Genomic DNA, 20,246 nt, shown 5'->3' with positions numbered 1-20,246 from the left:
GAAATTAGATAGGAAAGTCATACCATTGGGAAAGACTTACAGATCCTGCTTTCTCCCATCAGCTTTCCAATGCCAGAACATGTGCCTATTGGCTGGGAGAGCCAAGGGAGGCCACTACACATCACGGAGAGACCTACAAAACCTCTGCCATAGTCAAGGCAGTGAATGTGCTGCCAGTGGCAAAAAATAACAAGCAGAGAGAACTGTTCGGAAGCAGTACATCCTGGAGCAAAGAGGCTGCAGCTGCAACTAGAACGGAAACGCTCCCAGGATGGAACCCAGGTTTTGCTCTCAGCAATGACTGCACAGCACCACACTGCAGGCAACCAACCTCAGCAGGCTGTGCAGCAGGCTCTTGGGTCCAGGCTGAAATCTCTCCTTTTGCAAACCAAAACCCATAGGTAATGTCTGTTTGGGCTCTTGCTGCTATTTCCCCCATGTGGCAAAACCAAGAAGCAGTTACCGTAGATGAGCAGGGAAAAGGAGCAGCCACATGCCACTCAGTGTCACAGATGATGCACCCGCTGACCCATAGGATCTGCAAGCAGCAGGCAGAAAGTCCCCGTGCAGCAACTGCAGGATAGCATGGATGGAGCAGCAAATGCTGGATGCTGTGCCAGATGCCTCTCTGCCAGGACGCTCCTCAAACACGGCCACTATTTATTGTACCAAAGTTCAAGAGGAGAGACAGCAGTAAAAGTACTGGAGCTAAACACGCTGTGGTTTCAACTACGAGGCTCTGACACACCTTCCTTCCTGAACCAAAGCCTCCTGAAAGTTTTCACACACCTTCCCTCTTGGCTATACAACCATCTCTGCCCCCTTGAAGCTGGGGTTGTAGAGCAGAAGAGCTTGTCCTGTACATGTGTAGCTGGGTACAAGAGCAGAGAGAGGTCAGGTGCCCTGCAAAGCAAGAAGATACCATATAACAGAACATAAGGTACTCTGTGCTTTTCTCTGCAGCGTGCAATGTGTGCTTCCAAGCTGGGGTCAGCCAGAAATCTCTCCCCTAACAAATCCTCTGTGATTTCAAAGGCACTGGCAATCCCTTTGACATTTCTAGCTTTCTTACTGGGCTCATTATGGCTGTGACATTTGGTTTTTTACTGCACAGGTTACGCACACTGTAGAGCAACGCTCTTCTATCCATATCAGTCACCAAGTCCTAGAAGTACTCCCATGCAGGCTCCTCAACAATACATTTTAACTGCCTGACAACGTTTTTTTCTCATTTTCACTGTACAGCTCTTGCAGGCTCTTCCAAAGTCACTCAGAGCTCCTTGCACTGAGTGACTTCAGACTGGTTGAGAACCACAGTCAAAGGGTTTGATGCAACCATGATGCACCCAGAATGCCTCCTGAGGCTCTCTGGAACTGAACGCTGACTTTTGGGTGCCTGAACTTGCAGGAATTAAGTGTTTCAGTCTGCAGAAAGATGGGGTACAAAACAATGATTTTCTTAGAGGTTGTAGGATTTGATGCTAAGCACACAGACATGATAAAGGGTAAGGAGCCTGGCACAGCATCCTGCCCTGCTTTGCACACACAGCAGGTTCCAGGCCAGCTGCAAGCACAGGGACTCAGGTTGAGCTCTGCATGCTGAGCTCTGCGGGCTCTCACTGCAGACAGGTTCTCACTCCTAAAACACCCAGTGCATCACGCTTCTGCCACTGGCTAATTCTTCCAAAGGAGAAGGCATGATGGAACAAGTGCTTCCAATCAAAGCCAGTCAAGAAAATCCTCCCGAGGCGACTAGGCTTTATTTCTCCCAGTTGGCTCAGCCTCATTTCTCAGTTCTTTTATGAACAGCTCTCAGTCACCTCCAGCTGCTCCCAGCAGACTACATGGAAAACAATACTACAGAAACTGGCTCCACCTCCCTCGCAGCCCCAACACCATTAGGGCACCTAACAGTACTCCAGTGTTAAGAGGCGTTGGTTTCACCCACTAAACCCTGGAGCACCCACATCTGTGTGTAACTGCACCCTCTGGTTGCTGTCTGAATGATGTCCTTCCAGCTCTTGGCCAGCAAGGAACTGGTTGGATCACGATGGGTATGAGGAAAAATCTCTTCTCAGGAGGAGTGTTGAGGCAGTGGCACAGGCTGCCCAGGAAGGTGGTAGAGTCACTGTCCCCAGAAGGTGTTCAGGAACTGTGGAGATGTGGCACTGAGGAACATGGTCAGTGACCATGGTGGGGATGGACTAGGGGTTGGGCACAGTGATGTTAGTGATCTTTCCAACCTTAATGATTCTATGAAATGAAATGCAGGTTCTTGAGCAAAGAGGAGGGATAGGTTTACCAGATAAGACAACTCGCAGCTAAAACAAGGACAGACTACATCCAGCAGCTGTGCTCTCTCTTTGTGCTACTGCAACCAGCCTGATGCAGCCAGTCAGTGTGGGATTCACCTCACCTACAAGAGAGACACCTACATGAGAGCCCATCATCTGGAGCCTCTTTGCAATCAATGAGAAGAGACAGACGCAATCTGTCTGGCTGGTTTCAGACATCTGCATTAGGATGAGATGAAAGCTCTCATTTCCCCTGCTGCATACATATGGAAGCGAAGGGGGAGCAGCGGAGATGTTAGGCATCAACATCTAAAGAGGTGAATTGCACCCTGATGTTTCTTACCATGCACTTTGCTCAAGCACTTTTCAGAGAGGGATCATCTCTCATTTTATGCTGCACCCAACATGAAAGCGCTCCCAGTCTCCAGGGCCCAAAGGTAACACCATACTTCAGATGGTAGAAGAGGGGCTGATGCTCTGAAATACCTACTGCAGAGAGAACTCCACAGTCTTTTCCCTGGAACAATATTCCAAATGGATTCAAGTCATTTTGGGGACTGTTAACCCAGTGAAGAGGAGGCAGAGCTGCAGGTCCCAACCCGCCTCTGCATCAGCAAAAAAAGGAGTGGTAATAGTCCCAGGGGCCAAGCAGTCTGTGCAGTGAGAACCACTGAGCCCTGCAGGTTTGGCTTTACTGCCGGGATGAGCAGAGAGGGATGAGCACACACAGCAGGGTTGGGGGATGGCTGCAGAAACGTGCAATCTACACACACCAGGAAGAGACCTGGGATTTTCAGACCCATCTCTTTTTTCATGACTTCTGAGATACATGATCCTTTGGGGCTGACAGCACTGGAGCTCAATACAGACAAACGCAAAATAATGAGTCTGGGGGCAGGAAGCCAAAATCAGAGAGCACACATTAAATGGAGCTGTCGTGCTGCTAGACTGGCCAGGGAGGAGATGGAAGAGGTATCGTAAGATCTGCAAAGCCATCAGCCCTGGTGCTACAGAAAATAAGAAAACCGAGCTCAAACAGGGACCGCAGGCAGAATAACTTCCCTGACAGCAGGATGAATGAGGACTAAGTTGCTGCATAAAGCCCTCAAATCAAATAGACCAAAAATAAAAAAGTATAGAAAGATCTACATGGCATTTACCTACCGAAAGGTTTAAAGGACAAAGAGAAGTTTGAATTAGCTTCCTGAAAGGATGACTTCCTGGTGGCAGAGCTTTTTCTTCTGCATCCATCCCAGTGTACGATCCCTGGGTTTGTGGGCTCCCACCTCAGATTTTAACCATTATTCTCCTTGTGTCTGAATCCCAACAGGCACCTGCAGAGCCAGTCAAGCTGAGAAGGAGCAACCAGTGGTCGTCCAGCTGCCTGCACCAGCTGCCAGCCACAGCCCATGTCCATAGCAGGAGCTGTGGGACTATTCTGATTTGTTGTTTGGTTTATTTTTTTCTTCCTTCTTTTCCCCCTCCTCGGGGATATAAACTGAAGGCATGCTAAGCTGCAAATTGAATAAACTTGTCCTAGGTGCAGACTTTGAAATAAAGGAGAGGCAAACCTGAAGCATCTTAAGAGATGCTGTCCTGCCTGCCAGCCCATGCTCACTGCAGTCAACATCAGTTTTCAACTGACTTCAGCAGAATTTGAACAAGACCTTGTAACCCTGTTGCAATGCAATCAAAAGCCCTGCCAAAAAACCCGTGTTTATTAGCATGCCCTGAAAAACCCCAACCCTCTGCTATGCATTCAGCTTTTGCTCTCTTCACAAGGAGCACGCTCTTCAGACAGCGCATTTTGAGGCCCCTAAATGGGACTACAGAAGCAACTCTATACTTCTTCATTTAAAACTGCATGTCTTCCCCTCTAAAACTCGTACTGGATTTCCTTTGTCTTCTTATAGGCATCTTGCAAATGCCTTGTTTTCTCTTCAAAACGTAGGGACTGCAGGTAGAGAAAATTCTCTACCTGAAGTGAAGTGCTGGTAGCTGCAATTCCCAATCAGCTGTCCTGGGCCTTCACTGGTTCCCAACCAGGGACTCCCACAGTCTTTAGACCCCGCAGATCTCACTGCCACTATTAATTGCTGAAATCAACAGTATTTAATTCCTACAAGGCATAAGATGAACCAACCGGCTTCCACCTGGAGCAAGAGATTGGGACCTGGAAGGTTTCCTTACAGCAGCAGTGATGTGTATATTTAAAGCACCGGCTCACGTCACACATCGCAGAACCACCAAGCTGGTTTCCTGAAATCCCATCTCCACACCTGCCCTCTGCCAACAGGGAGCTCGTTGCACTGTTGGCTCTGCAGCCAGGGACCTACTGCATGCATCTTCTCAGCAGCCCTTGAAGCACGGAGCAGTCTCTGTCCCTTTCCTCATCTCCACAGGCAGGAGCCATTCTTCATTTTCTATCCACAGTCACACCAAAAGACTCATCCTTTATGTATGCATTCAGCAACATAAGCTTTAAAAAAAAGACAAGCCTGACCTGTGATGTGCTGAAATACTCCACCTTCCCTTCGGACTCCATTTGACCTCTAGAGCCAGCTACCACCAGTGTGCTGCAGAGCTAAGGCTACAGCCCCATCGCAGAGCCAAAGGAACAAAAAGATAAACCAGAAGTCCGGGAATTACATTTCTAGGTAGGCATCTTCCCTCTGCAGCCTCCTGTTACTCACCTCCCATTCTGAACAGCTTTATCATCCGCTCTTCTATGGTTTCTCTGAATTACCCCAGAGGTGACCGTATTTCAGTGGCAAATTAAACTGTCACAATGCATTCCCCTCCACAGTGGTGTTGGCTTTTGTTTTTAATATGTGAGCCCTGGCTGCCAGAGAATTGTTTGGATAGATTAGATTAGGGAAACAAGTTGGAAAAAAAAAGTAAAGATTTTGCTTCTTGAAGAAATCTACCTGCCTTCCCCCACACTCTCCCCAGGAAGTTTTTTATCCAAGAATACTCAGTCAATTAACTGAACTTTTAGATGGACTGTTCTTTCTGTGAGAAGTGCCTCTGAGCAGCTGACAAAAAGAGAGATGGCTCAGATTGGAATTATCTGCTACGAGCATATAGCAAGATTCAAAAGCTCTGCTGTTTGTTTCATTTGATCGAGCCCTCCCCTTCTTCCCATCCAGAGGGCTACAACATTTCTCGTCAGCTGCTCGAGTTGTCTTATTATTGTGACCATAAGCCACACCAGTCCATGACCTCCTCGCTCCTGTGGGAAGGCAGCAGCATTTCTCTAGACTTGGGTCTCATTCTCTCAAGTCTTTTAGATGTGTTCAGGATGGTCACATGGGTGTTTCTTTCAAGCACGGGTCTTTTGAGACTCACAGAATATCCTTGGCTGGAAGGGACCCACAAGGATCGTAGAATCGTTTGAGCTGGAAGGAACCCATAAAGGCCACCTGATCCAACTCCCCTGCAGTGAACAGGCAAACCTATACTAGATCAGGAGATCGGAGCCCCATCCTGGCTGACAAGATTATCAACTCCAACTCCTACTCAGCACAGGACCACCCTCAGAGGCTCAAATACGAGCCCCATCCACCGCATCCCTCCCAGCAGCAGGAGGAGGTAGAAAGCAAAGTGAGGATTTGTGCATACTTCCTTGTCCATCAGCAGCTGCCACATGGAAGTCACAGCACATGGCATTACAGCAATACCCTCCCCCCTGCCTAGCCCCCCAGGCAGCTATCCCACATCAGGCAGCTATGATATTATACGTGGATGCAAGGAGAGACAACAGGACAGTCAGCTACAGAATTAGCACACACAGACACTGGACTTCATCCCATTAACCTTCAAGCAACAGTGATGTTTCATCTGCTTATCACATTGAAAAGGTTGGCTTCTCAAGCCCACTCTCCTGCAAGATGAACTCTGGTACCTCAAGTAATAGTGTAGTGGAAATGCCAAGTCACAGCCTGAAGCAGTGATTGAGCACCTGATGGGAAGGCAGGGCCAACCCAGAGGAGGTCAGGTGCATGCAATGTACCTGAGTAACAGGAAGGGGTAAAGCCAGGATCCACCCCTTCCCAGACCTCATTTAAGAGCTGGCAGTGGAGGTGAGGAGTATCTTGCTGGAGATCCTTGTGTACCTGAAGCCTTCTGAAGGTAAGCAACTTACTTCCTTTATTTCTGTACTCACGGCCACTGCATTTGAGCAAACCTTTGCTTGCTGTAGCCGAGGGCCTTGCTACTCTGTTGTTATTGCTGTGCTTTCTATCATGTTAAAATAGCAAGCACTCTGATTTCTCATCCTTGCTCTAACAAAGCCAGGTGCAGAAACAGGGCATGGATAATACTGCAACTGCACAAATAAAGAGCTAGAACCATGCCAGGCGGCTGCAGCAGCAGCTATGTGGGTAGTGAAAAGAACAAGTGACTAAATAGATCATGTGCAGGCTAATTTCATATATTCAGACCTTTTTTATACGTATTCCTCTTTGACTTGGAGCAGACTGTGAGCAGATCTGTACACAAACCACAGAATTGCTGAAGACAATGCAAAGCATCAAAACAGCCTCAGCACTGGAGCAAGCTGTGGCTGCTTACATGATGGCAGTCTAATATGCCAACAGACAGCTGATGAACTGAGCTCACTTCTTAACAAGCCTCCAGTCAAGACCTCTACTTGCTTTGGACAAAAGAGCTTTCAATGAGATGACTGCCCTTCGGAGACTGTTCACCAGAGTCTGTGTTTCTTAAGGGAGGTGCTGGCTCTGATTCAGGCCAGGCTGGCAGAACAGCATGCATCCACCTTGTGCTGCAGCAGCCTCAGCGATGCCTTCTCTCACAGATCTCTTCTTTCACTCCTCGCTTCTCTTCCTGCAGAATGGGAGCAGGGCACAGCCCCCTGGTGTGTGCTGGTTTCTCTCATTTCACTCCTGCTCTCTGGCTTTTTACATCTCACAGCCTTCTTCTGCAAACAGGACGTCCTCCTTTTCACAGGTTGCAGCTCCTCCCTATGTCTGCTGATCTCCAAGGATGCTAAATAATCAGATGTACAGGCCTCTTCCCAGAGAACTGTAGATACAGCAGTGTCCCTTTTTTGCATTTGTCACGTTACTGCTCCTACGTGCATCTAAATTCAGCACCATCAGCTCTCAAATTGAACTTCAGCGTGAGCAGCTTCATTTGTAATGGCTTTAGCAATGCAAGAAGAAAACTACGCTTACAGTTGTGCCCAGTGCCATGTATTGCATTACCAGAGCACCCTCACCCAGCAGGAGGGTCAACATTGCTCCCAGCAAAGGAGAGGTCTGGTGAGCTGAAGCAACCAGCCCAGCCAACAGCAGAGATGGAGTCAGGACTCCTGGGTCCACTGCATTTACCCACAAAGCCATATGTCAGCACCAGACTTGGAGAGCTGGATTAGCTGTTTGAAGAGCCCACATCACCCTCAGATGGATGCCTAAGCAGGTTGTATATTAATATGGGTACACCTCAGCCAACATGGAAAAACCAGGGCACTTTGCTGCGCACTCTGCAAGCTGCAGAATTGTGTTCTGACAGCAAGAAGTTGATAACTGAAGTTTTAATTTCCCCGAGCTAGTTGTGAAGTAGTGCTGGTTCCACATTAAGGAGAGACCAATGAGCAGGTGGCAACACAACACAGATCATCTCAAGGCATTTTCCTTTGGATATCTATAATTATAAACCAACTATTACCAGCTCTGCTCTCTCTCCACAGTAAATAATTAACTGCAAAAGCATATTCCTCTCAGCCCCATCCTCCCCGATCAATATGGCTTCAGGACTACATGCTGCCAGGACTGCTCACTATAGCAGTGCACTCAAAGCATTTCATGTGACAGAGGAATGGTGTGACTTCATTCACTTCAACAGAGACCTTTCCTTCCCAGTACAAGGAGGTGTCATCATGTAACTCCTGTACCTACAGCAGGAAAGTACAGCACACATAACTTAAGATACATAGTTGTACAAAGACACAAAAACCAGTCTGCCATTTGATCCTGGTTGTTCTCTTTGTATTCTAGACACTGAATTATTCAGTCAAAAATCACATTGAAAAGGCACAAGCAAAACTAAGTGCTGGAAGAACACTCCAGAATTGTAGAAACACCCTTCTCACAACCAGCCAGAATGCCAGGGAGAGGCAGAGCAGCACTGCCACTGAGCAAACATCTTCAGACAGTCACTGGGTTTAGTTCAGCTGCTGACAAAGAGTTCAGTCAAAATCTCCACCAAGGTGGAGTAAAAGGGGGAAATTTAGACTTGGAAAGCTTGAAAAGAGAGGCTGAAAAATAAGGCAGATGAAAGAAAAGCCATGATATACTGAGAGATAACAGTAAAGGGAGAAAGAGAAAGGGGGGAAAAAATGTAAGTGAAACAGATACTAAGAACGGCTCAGGAAAAGAGAAACTATGAAAAAGTAGAATGGAAACTAGAAAGACAATGAGAGAAAGAGGAATGGGACAGGGCAGAGCAGCTGACCAGCGCTTAGCAGATGTCATTTGTTTAATCTCATTGTATTTGTCAAATAATCTACTTAATATTGCTTTTTGGCCTCCAATGAGCCGTAAAGCTGATGAAATAGCATTTTGTACAATTAAAAGCATTGAATACATTCAACTCTTACCAACATTAAACTAATAATACATCTATCTGCTGGCTTTAAGTTTACACTTCAAAAAAAATATGTATTAAATACAAAGCTGGCAATAAATTACAATTAGATACAATAGCCTGGGGTGCAACTGTGCTGCTCTTCTGGGTTGCCCGAAGTGGAGCAGCACAGTGCACCTTGAAAGATGGCAAGCTGGGGCATGGCTAGCATTCCTGCCCCTTACCTTCTTCACCAAAAACTCTACACAGGGCAGCCTTTGCCTCTGTTTTCACTGTGTTGATTTTTTTTTTGCCTCTCATTCAACTTCAGAAGGCTCTTTTCTCTCAACAACACGATGTATTGGGTCCTGGTGACAAACGCTGTGGGCAGCCCAGCCTGGACGAGTGGGAAGGCTGGAGGGGATCCATGCTGTCAGGCTGTCATCTTGGGAAACGGATGTTTGGAAGCTGCACTTCACCTCCCCAAAAGGTTAGGGAAGTTTGGTGGAAGACAGTGATGTGGCAAACGGTGCTTTAGTACTGCTGCTCTCCCAGGGAATGCTTTCATGAGTGCCAGCAGCCTGCTTCTTGGGGGAGCCAAGAAAAGAAGTCAAGCAGCAACTGTCAGCCTGCTTCTCCCTCTCTGGTCCAACAGCGCTCTAAGGGTCCCCTCATGACAGTTTGAGCACAGAACCTCCTTCAGAACTTCACAGCAACCCCTTTCAAGTGACTCACAGAGCCTGCAAGAGCCTCCCTTAGGCCTTTGGTTTTCTTTCAATATCATGGCATGAGGATGACCCCGAATGGAGGTCACTATTGCTAATTACTAGATCACAGCACAAACAGAAAAGGTATGACTGCACCAATGTTTGCACGGAGATCTGGAGGCTGTGCTGGCAGCACCCACCCGGCATAGCCCAGCAGTGACAGCCACCAGCCTGCAGGCCCACCAGCAGGCCGAGCCAGGAATTCTTTTAGCTCTGGCTGCCCTGCTGCTGAAACAACACCGTTTGCACGTTGTTAATCAGACCAGGACTGTGCGGGAGGAGTGGGCTGCAGTGCCTGGGTGTGCGAAGGGGGGACAGATGACTTCACAGCCACAGCTCTGTTACAAGCACCGGGAAAACCGTGCAAGCTTCATTCTCCAGCTGCAAAACCAGAACACTTCAGAGCTCTGCGAGGATAAATACGTCAGCAATTCTGACCAAAGCGGTGCCCGTGCCCCCTTATCTCTGATGGCCTGGACTGGGGGAGGAAGAGTGGCCTCACCATAGCCCTGTGATGGCACAAGCAGTCAGGGTGTATGCATCCCTTCCTGCTCTTCTGCACAGTGCCGGGAGCCCGAGGCACGCAGTTCTGTGCATGCCTGGGTCAGGCTCTGCAGAGGAGCACAGCCAGCAGGAGCTCGTGCCTATCGGGCACCGCCGAGGCTGCCGGGAGTAACTGCACGGAGCGACGGAGACAACTTCAGGTAAGGAACAGCGCAGCTCTTCCCGATGCTCCGGCTTCCATCCGCCCTCCTCCAGGCACCCCGCAGCCCTTCCCGATTCCCCACCGGCTCTTTTGTCTACGGCCGACCGAAGCCCATCCCGTGCGGATGCGGGCGGGCCGAGCCTCCCACCCTCCCGTCCCGCGGAGCCTCCTTCCCACCGGGCTGCCCGCGGACTCCTCCCCGCACGGGTGCAGCCGCACCGCAGCGTCCCTCGGAGGAAGGGAGGCGCCGACGGCCCCGCAGCAGCACGCCCCGCGCTCCGCCACCTGCGGGCCGCCCCCAGCCCGGGCACCGCCCGCAGCGCGCCGCGAACGCGGGGACGGCCCCGCCATGGGGGGGTACCGGGGTGCAGCGCCGGGCGGAGGGAGGCGGCGGCAGCGCCGCGCAGGTGACCCCGCTCCCCGCAGGGCGCTGCCCGGAGCCGGGCCCACCCGCAGCGTGGCGGCGCAGAGGGGCGAGCAGGCGGGGCCGCCCGGTACCCCGCGAACAGGTGGGCGTGCGGCTGCGGGCCCCGCGTTCCCCCCCTCCCCGTCCCGTCCCCGGTCACTCACCCGGGCGGGATGCGCGTCCTGCGGAGGGCGGCGGAAGTTTGCGTTGGAATAGCGCTGTTTGGCGTTCGGTTCGGGGTTGGGGCTTTGGGGGTTTGTTTTGTTTTTTTTCCTTCCTCCTTTCCGGGGGAAAAAAAAAACACCAACAAACTCGACCACCGAATCGAGCGATCCCCCCCTCGCCCCTCCACCGCCCGCCCGCCGCGCTCAGCCGTGCGTCGGACCGGCGGCGAGGTGAAGTTTCCACCGCGGTGGCGGAGGCTCCCCCGGCGTGCCGCGCCCGCCCCGCATTGGCACCGGGCGCCGGGGCGCTCCGTGCCGCCGCCGCCGCCCGGACAATGTGCGTGCGGGGGGAGCGCAGCGGAGCGGGAGCGCGCCCCGCCGGCGGCCGCGGCACACGCCCAGGCTGCCGGCCCCGCCCCGCCGCCACTCACGGCCGCCCGCCGGCCCTGATAGGCGGTCCCCGCCTCCGCCGCCCTCCGGGTGGGCAGCGCCGCCTGTTCATCATCCGCCGCGGTCCGCCCACCCGCGGCCTGGCCGTGGGGCGGTGGCGCTGCGGCCGGCCGGCCTGCGGCGCTTGGGGCCTGCCGCTGACGCGCCGGCTTGCGGGGGGCTCAGGGGGCGGCGCCGGGGTGGGGCGCTCCCACTGCCACGGGGCTCCCCCGAGCATCCTCTTCTCCAGACTGAGCTATGCCAGTCCCCTCAGCCGCTCCCCATCAGCCTCGTGCTCCTGACCCTTCGCAGCTTCGTTGCCCTTCTCCACGCTCCGGTGCCTTGATGCCTTTCTTGTAGTGAGGGGCCCCAGGCTGAACACGGTGCTCGAGGTGCGTCCAGCACCGTGCTCCTGCTGGCTGCACTACTGCTGATACGTGCCCAAGCTTTGAGGCAGGACTGCAGAATCAGGCTCCAAATAAAGTCTGCGCTCCTGGTACTGCAGAAACACTGTTTGCTCTGATGCAATCCTCAACCGCATCACCACTACTGATTGTTTCCATTAGAAAGGTATCTGGTAATCTGAAAATGGATCTAGAAGCCATTGTTCTAGATGCTGCCATTGACACAGTAAAAAGAAAGCTCATGCCCTGCAGAGCTCGGGGCTGGAACAGAGTAAGCAAGCTGTGAGGACACCTGCCGAGAAGCCTTGCAGGTTTTTTCAGGTCTCGCAGGCTGTTGCAGCAGCGCAAACGAACCTGCTGGAGCACTTTCTATAAGCTGGAACACAAACAGACAGGTCCAAACAAAGAGGACGAAGCTTCAGCTTACCTTGAGAATGTTTGCTGGCTTCTAACAAGACCTCCCGCTTCGGAACAACTCCTCTGTTCTCCACAAAGCCAAGAAGAGCGGCTTGCAGAAACGTGGCATCTCTCCCATGCAAGCCAGCAGCAGCGGCACGCACAAAGGTGTTGGGTCTCTTCACAGGCAGGCACACGTACGCACGGCGCACCGCCTCTCTGCACTGCCTGTCTCATCTTGTCTTCACCCTTCTGGTGAGCAGGCAGGTACTGGAGCATACAGGGATCTTGTATTTTGCACCCTGCAAGCAAGCTTCTGTTTCAGTCAGCCGGGACTCATCAGGGAGCATAAGACCCAAATAGGTAGGGCAGTAGATGAGTGTAGTAGACAAAGCACTCAGAGCGCGGTGATGCACTGTCATAGACTGCCCGGAGCAGCTGTGGATGCTCCATCCCTGAAGGTGTTCAAGGGCAGGATGGATGGCGCCCTGGGCAGCCTGAACTACTGAGTGACAGCCCTTCCTACAGCAGGGGGATGGGAACTGGGTGGGCTGTAAGGCCCGTTACAACCTCATGCATTCTATGTTTCTATGAAAGCTATGGGCGAACCTCATGATTCTTGGACTTCTTGCTGGCCTACAAGTGCCAGGACACACCAGAAGATGGGACTGAGTCTGCCTCTTGGTCATTCTTCAATGCTGTGATCACATCAGGACATAAGATACCTGGGGACTACTTCTTGCTGGCAGGCCGCGAAAGACAGTAGCAGAATCATCTCCTGGTGACTCATAACCACACATTGGGTTGCTGACAAACTTGTGAGGACACAGAGAGTGATATATCTTAAGTATGCCTGACACTACCACCGTCCATCCCTTTTTTGATAAAAAGACAAAATACTGCTCTAAGGTGTTGCTGTGGACAGCATAACTCCATTGCTTTTGGCAAAGCTGGACAGATTTACACTTGCTGAGGATGTAGCTCATTCTGCGCATAAAACATCATTCTTCCTGGTCACATTCTTGCTTTTCTTTTTCTACAGGTGAATGCCTCTAGAAGACAGAAACATCTCATTTAAGCACAGGAGCAATGCCGCAGCAACAGCAGATCAGCTGGCAAGGTTGTTCATTCTGCTAACAAAACTTCCCCAGTTCATCCTTTGATATTTCCAGCAAACTCTTCCACCCACCCACAGCTGCCCAGTGCAGCTCCTGTGCTCTACAGCAAACCTCAAGGCAGGTGCAGAGAAATATGTACCTCTCTAGAAATGCTGCAGCGGTACTAACTATTGTAAGCCTTTCTTGTCAAGAAAGGAAGACTGGTCTAATTCTGGGCCCACTGACACACAGTGCAATAAGAAGGAAATGGGGAGAGCATCACTCTATTTTTACTGCCCCACTAATGTTGTCAAAACCAAACCTGCAGTGGGGATGAAGAGCTGCTCTGTCATTCCAGTGCCTTCAGTTTTAACTCATCATCTTCATCAACCAGTAGCATGCATGCAGGAGGCCATAACTTGTGGACTTGCTTCTCCCATCAATAGTCATGTGATGTTTTAAAACAGCAGTCTAAATTCAGCCCTGGAAAGATACATTACTGATTTCTCTAAGTGCTGTGACCCCCCCCTCCCCAGGAAAATAACTCCTTGACATTGTCACATTGTCATTTCCTCTTCAGTCTCTGCAAGGAGGTTGGTGTGACATGAAAGCATGCAAACACAAGTTTGTATCATTGAAACTTATGCCACAGACTTAGTTAACAACTGAATTGCTCATCAAATCAAGGCCACCCCCAAAAGTTTGGAGATGTTGAACTTTTGTAGTGGTTTCTCTAGTAGGAGCACCCAGATCATTGCTAGCTTGAACTCTACTCTCTTTTGCCCTTTAAATAAATAAATCAATCAATAAAAAGAAATAATAATAATAAAAAATAATAATAAATGAGAACTTCTTGTGATCATCAATATCACCAGCAAAGCAAACGACCACACTTCTGTAGCTTCACAAGGTTGAAGCTTCATCCTCATTATGCAGAGTACTTCCTGGCTCCTTCTGTGCCTTTCGTGCTGTCTCCACATTCAGATAGTCTGTTGGTCTGTTTTTCTGGCTGTGTTTTCCTTCTCTCTGTAATTGAAACTTGCGTGAGGTGTTCAGTAGGAAGATTGTATCAGTGCGCTCTCCATATCATTATCTCTGAGAGCATGCTGAGAAAAGCAGAGATTCTGAGGTGCTTTCCCACAGCACCGTATTCTTCATGATTATTTAATTTATTCCTTCTGCAGACACGCCAGGCTCAATACACCTTCAGGTGCTTCTGCGCTGGGATGTTGTTCTTGCTCACCTCTCCCTGAGCTTAGGGGATAAATAGTGTCAAGACAGAAAGCAAACGGATACATGGCAGAGTTTTAAAAGTGAGTTTTCTAGAGGAGGCAAATTGTTTCCTTTTAGTAGCTGACAGTGCGATACAAGTAACTTGCCATGGCAACCCGCTTATGAGACGGGAAAAAAGTGAGCACCACCAGGTGCTTTGTTACTGTAGCAAGGGAAGAGGCTGAGACCTTAATCCTTTTTGGTTAGCATTGAGCTGCGCACCACCTAGGTAAGCTGTCAGGAGAAGTTCATGTTGTTTTTGGTGCAAGTCAGCTGATGCGTGAGGCTCTTTGATACTTGGATCAAAACCGAAGTGCAGTCAGAAGGAAAGAAGGAAGTGCTCAGAAGAATTGAAACAAAGCTGGATTCTCAGAAGCACAAGACCTAATCCATATCCGCAACAAGCTGACACAACTCTGCAGATGCCAGGAAGAGCTGAACCTCTTTCTACAGAAATTAATTGGGCTTCCATTCTCCAGCAGTCTCGGTTCTTTTCCCAGTTTCTTTTAAGGAAACTCAGATCTGGGAGTGTTCTGGTGTTATCTGGGACAGAAGATGGCATAGGCTAGTGGAGTCTGCGTTCACATCCATTCTCTTTACAGAAATGCTTCTTGGAAGGTCAGACTTCCTGGTAGGCAGCTTACTTGTGCTGGTGAGAGAACTGAGAAAAGACACAGTGAAGTGGTTAAGGGCAGCAAGGGGAAACCCTCCTAAGTGTCACTGTACAAGGAGAGCAAAACTGATCTCTGATAGCTCAGAGGAGGACGATTGTGGAAGCTGCTATATGTGCAAGCGTTCCTAGAAGCCAACATGCTTAAGGTGGGCTCATTTGTTACAAGTGAGCAGGCCTAGGATAAATACAAAGTGATAGCTTTACACCTGAAGTGGAAAGGACACCTCCTGGAGGACAGTCTTCAAAAGAGAAAGAAAAACAGAAAGTTTCTTAATCCCTAGGCTACTGACATGAGCTATAAGTAACACTGCTCCCATTGTGCAATGGAATGAATAGGTGCTTTCCCTTTCTGTTTTAAAAACACTCTACCCCAGTTAAAGTTGAGCTTCTTGGTATAGTATATCAACATATATCAATATATGAAGAATATTGGTATAGCATAGTTGATACGATGGTGAGAAAATGGTAAACAGTGAGGAATGGCAACTAGCCTTCTGGGCTGAATTTACAGGTAAGACTGCTGTGGCTCCCAGCCCATCCCTGTCTTACTTCCCAATGAGGCTGTAGTGAAAATACTGCTAGATCACAAGCCCCAGCAATATCACAGCTTGGAAATCAGCCCCTGGGAGAAGTTCTTAATGTATCAGATAAATCTATACAGAAATGCAAGGCTACAGCTTACTCCTGACAGTGAATTGTTACGCAAATCCTTACCACAGGTTGCACTGTCTTCCAGTTGCACACGTCTTCCAGTACCTGAAAGGTTCTTACAGTGAGAGTGGGGCAGGTCTCTTCTCACTACTGACTTGTGACAGGACGAGGGGAAATGGCCTCAAGTTGCGCCAGGGCAAGTTTAGGTTGGATATTAGGAAGAACTTCTTTACAGAAAGGGTGGTTAGGGACTGGAATGGGCTCCCCAAGGAGGTGGTTGAATCGCCATCCCTGGATGTGTTTAAGAGCCGTTTGGATGTGGTACTCAGGGATATGATTTAGCAGAGGTTTGTTGTTGTAGTGTTGTTTTGTGATTGTTTTTTAAGAGATAGGCTACTGGTTAGGCTGTGGTTGGACTTGATGATCTTCAAGGTCTTTTCCAACCTGAATAATTCTATGATTCTATGATTCTATGATTGAAAGAGGCAGAGCTGTAACAGATGTTGCCAATGCAACATCCCACAGGTCTGGGGCTCACAGAGATACCTAAAACTTGGAACAAAAAGTGCAACTGAGAGACCACACAGAGAAAAAAGACCAGTGAGTCCCAGTATACTTATTTCTTCTGTAGGCAGACTCTGAGCAGAACTGGAGCGATTTCCTGTAGTAATAATCAATTAACTGAAGCCTGAATTAATTCATCAACCCTCAATCAGCTGACAAAACCTTCCACTCGTATTGTCTCCAAAAATATGACATTGCTTCAGATGATCCAACCAGTGAGTGAGCCCACTTTGTTTTTAAACCTAAAAATAACAGCATTACGGATGGATTAAATCCTACTAAGTAAAGCACTCGAGCTTCTTTCAACTGAACCATTTGAAAACACTGCAGAAGATTCTGGTTAGCTATAGCAGAATCATCAGTCTTGGAGAGTACTGCAGTCCACAATTGGATCTTTCTCTTCATGGATTTCATGTTTGAAACAAGCACAAAAATTCACACACCTTACCAGGTGCCTGACCCAAGTTCCCCAGAGCGAGAGTAAGATATCTATTGATTTTGCTGCCAGCTGGACTTGATCAATTATAAACTGAATATGGGAACTCACAGACATGAGATGTTCTGGTGTCATAGAAAGTAAAGGCTTTGTAATCACTGCTTGTCTCCCACCGTCTAAAAACACAAACAAGTGCAGATTCTTGTTTTATATGTAAAAAAACAAGAGCAGTTCCCACACAAAAATGGACATAATTAAAAATCTGGTCAGACCTAATGGGCCAGTCTTCTTGTAGAGGTACATGTAGGAATAAGATCTCTCTTATAAATGATATGCAGTAGTTGATAATGTGACGCACTCATCTGTGAGGACAGTGGGGTACCTGGACTTCACAGTCTGCTGATGGGGGAAGGGATGGGATATAAATCTGACATGGTGAGTTTGACAATAATGAGAAGTAGTGCCGCTCTCTACAGTTGTGGCCCAGTCTGAAACATGCTGCCTTCTACAGAAAGAGCCCCCTTTGCTCACAGAATCACAGAATGGTCCAGGTTGGAAGGGACCTCAAGGATCATGAAGCTCCAACCCTCCTGCCTGGCAGGGCCACGTGCTCCAGCAGATGTTTGCTCCAGTTTCTAGCAAATCTTTTTGAGTTTTGTGTTATTTCACGAGGACTGTAGCTGATCACACAGTGAGTCTGGAGCTTAAGATACTTTGAAGCGATACAGATTCCTTTGTGAAATGCTCCCCCCTGATGAGAGTGACCAGAGTTAGTAAGTATCCCACATCCACTTCCACTCAGTCCCAGGCTAACCCCAGGACCAGCAAAGGTCAGATAGAGTAGGAGGTTTGGTAAGGTAGGAATCCACAAGTTATGGGCCGCGCTGACTTTCCTTGCAGTGTTTTGCTGGTATGAGCACAAGAGCTTTTGCTTGCTGTCTGCTTCAGTCGAACATCAATCATTCTCTTGGAGCCTGATTCTCAGATCACTGTGCACCAAAGGGAGGTTCTTGCCCTCACCTTCATACAACAACAGCTCAGGTCTCTAAAAGTAGAAAGCCGTATTTTTTAACAGGCCCTTACAATATTTACACCCCTTGTGATTTTCCTTTTCAAACTCTTCAGAGAACTTTGAGCAGTCACACATCAACAGTTTCTTTTTGGGACAGCTCGGATCACTTACCATGCTCTGTGTCATCTATGTCACTTGTGCTGACAGGAGTCTGTCTTCCAGGCAAGGAAAGCAGTTGGGTTGCTAAGGGATGTCTTGCTCTCTCTGTCATTTCTGCATTCACTGATGTGCAACGGATTTATCCATGTGGCGTTCAAGGCTTCCCTGTAGCAGATGAGTTTGTACTTGAATCTGAGACCATCCTATGTTGTCCTGGAGGATACACTAAAACTATTCTCACTCCTTTAAAAAGAATCTTCTTACTCCTTTATCAATTAGTACAGAATTTCTTCCCCTCTACACTGCGGAACAGTTGTTAACCACATCAATTTCTCAGAGGTTTCAAAGCAGCGTTGCACAGCATGCACCCACAGTAAAACTAGGTAGAATTGAAGACACCAGTGTTTGTTCAGTTGAACCACTGGTTCCTTTTCCTCTGATTATTGCTTTTGAATGTGCCAGCTGCACTTTGTCTCTAGCCCTGCCCTACTTCCCTCCTTCTCATTGTCAGACTCAAGCTGCTTCTCCTTTTCTTTTCTGCCTTCACTGTTTTTCCTTTTTCCAGAAGGAATGAGAAATGGCTGCCCAAGGAGGTGGTGGGGTCACAGTCCATGGAGGTTTTCAAGAAAAGGGCAGGTGCTGTGTTGCACGACATGGCTCAGTGGGCATGGTGGGGATAAGCTGAGGGTTGGACTACATGATCTTAGTGGTCTTTCCAACCTTAATGATTCCACGATTCTATGATTAGGAGCCCCGAACCTCAGTTCTCAGACCTTCTGTAAGGTTCCTAAATCATGATGTCCTTAGCAACTAGTTGCAGATTTATTCTTTGGCCGCCAGCTCTTGTCATTGCCTTTTCCACTCCCAGTGTGCTTCTGTTGGGGAAATACTGAGGCTGATGTACCGTAACACCAATTAGAAGTGTGACGTGAATCCAAGTGATTGACTGCATTTTAGCCATTGACTGTGAAAGCACAAGCAAGCTAATGTTAATCTACAGATGTTGTATTAACACTGAGAGTTTTCCCAGTCCTCATTAGCAACCCACTTTGATAAGGGTAGAAAGTGTTAGCTATGGTTTCCCTTCAGTAAGCTGTTTAATCACCAGAGCTTAACTGGCGGTGGGATTTGGGAGACTTACACGATCACAAAGTGTATTAAGAGTAATACAATACTCTCTAGCTTTCTTGTAATATTGCATGGGGGAAAGAATGGATTCAGGGCTGCTCTGTTCCCTAATTTAAGAGGCTCCATTGTGTTCTGGGCACTGCGTGGGGGCTGAGGGCTGGGCAGAAAGGTGCTGCCTCCTTAGCCAAGATCTTCCTCATTTTTAGAGGCATACTTCTAACAGCTCTCCTGCAGCTATCAGCACATGCCAGTGGGCTTGTTATAGCACGTTGAAAGGCACATTCTTGCTGGCTCACTGGGGTCTGATCCAAAGCTTATTGCAGGCAATGAGGAAGATTCATGGACTTCTTCAGTGGCCTTTGGACTGCCCTGTGGACACAGAAGCACAATGTCTGATAAATGCATGCATGAGAGGACTCTCTGTTTCACTCCAAAGAGATGGCAAAAGAGATTCTGCATTCCAAACCTGTACATCCTGGAACAGTAAAGCCAACACAAATCCTACTTAATAAGTGACTCAAAATCACTTTCTCCCTCAGTTTCTGAATCATCTGCATCTCAGCCTTTATGAGGTTCTTGGATAATGGGATGAGAAGAGTGCTACTTCTGCGGTCATCCCCACGTGCACTGATTTCCAGTCACTCTTTTAAAATGCCCTCTATCACCGAGCAGCTCTCATGTAAAGATCTCACACATGAAGTAATTCTTCTAGCATTTCTACAGAGAAGCTAACGGCCCTTTTACAGGTGGGTAGGCTGAGCTCCAGGCTGACAAAGATCACAAAGCGCATTTAGGGCAAACTGCCTGAGCTGCCACTTTCCCACAGCAGCGATGACTGCTCAGGGGGAATATTAACCTCCTTTGTTAGAGTGCCCAGGCAGAGGGGAGGGCCATGTAGTCTGCAGCAGCTCCACTTGTGTACATGCACACATGAATACAAAGTAAATAAAACTAGCTGGCCTCATGCCTTGAATCCGGGAGTCCCCATAATGAAAGCTTAGTGTATGATAAACCAGAATGCCATTCTCAGCCCTTTGTGCTGAGCCATCAGGCAGGTGGGAAGGTAAAGCTCAGGCCGGGTGCTCATTCCTGAGTCACCTTCT

At 48.8% G+C, this 20,246-nt stretch overlaps 1 protein-coding gene across 2 annotated transcripts in view; it reads right to left on the bottom strand.

Moving 5' to 3' along the window:
- HRAS (HRas proto-oncogene, GTPase) overlaps nucleotides 1–11,317 on the bottom strand; it is a 32,922-nt gene extending 21,605 nt beyond the window's left edge. For both annotated transcript variants that reach the window (XM_072337537.1, XM_072337536.1), the window contains exon 1: nucleotides 10,923–11,317. The gene's annotated coding sequence lies outside the window, so the exon portion shown is untranslated. The remainder of the gene's footprint in view (nucleotides 1–10,922) is intronic.
- Between the last annotated feature and the right edge of the window lie 8,929 nt (nucleotides 11,318–20,246).

Source organism: Excalfactoria chinensis, chromosome 5 (genome assembly GCF_039878825.1).
Source record: "Excalfactoria chinensis isolate bCotChi1 chromosome 5, bCotChi1.hap2, whole genome shotgun sequence".
Lineage (NCBI taxonomy): Eukaryota > Metazoa > Chordata > Aves > Galliformes > Phasianidae > Excalfactoria > Excalfactoria chinensis.
The sequence above is the reverse complement of the archived record's forward strand: the minus strand, read 5'-3'. Positions and strand labels throughout refer to the sequence as shown.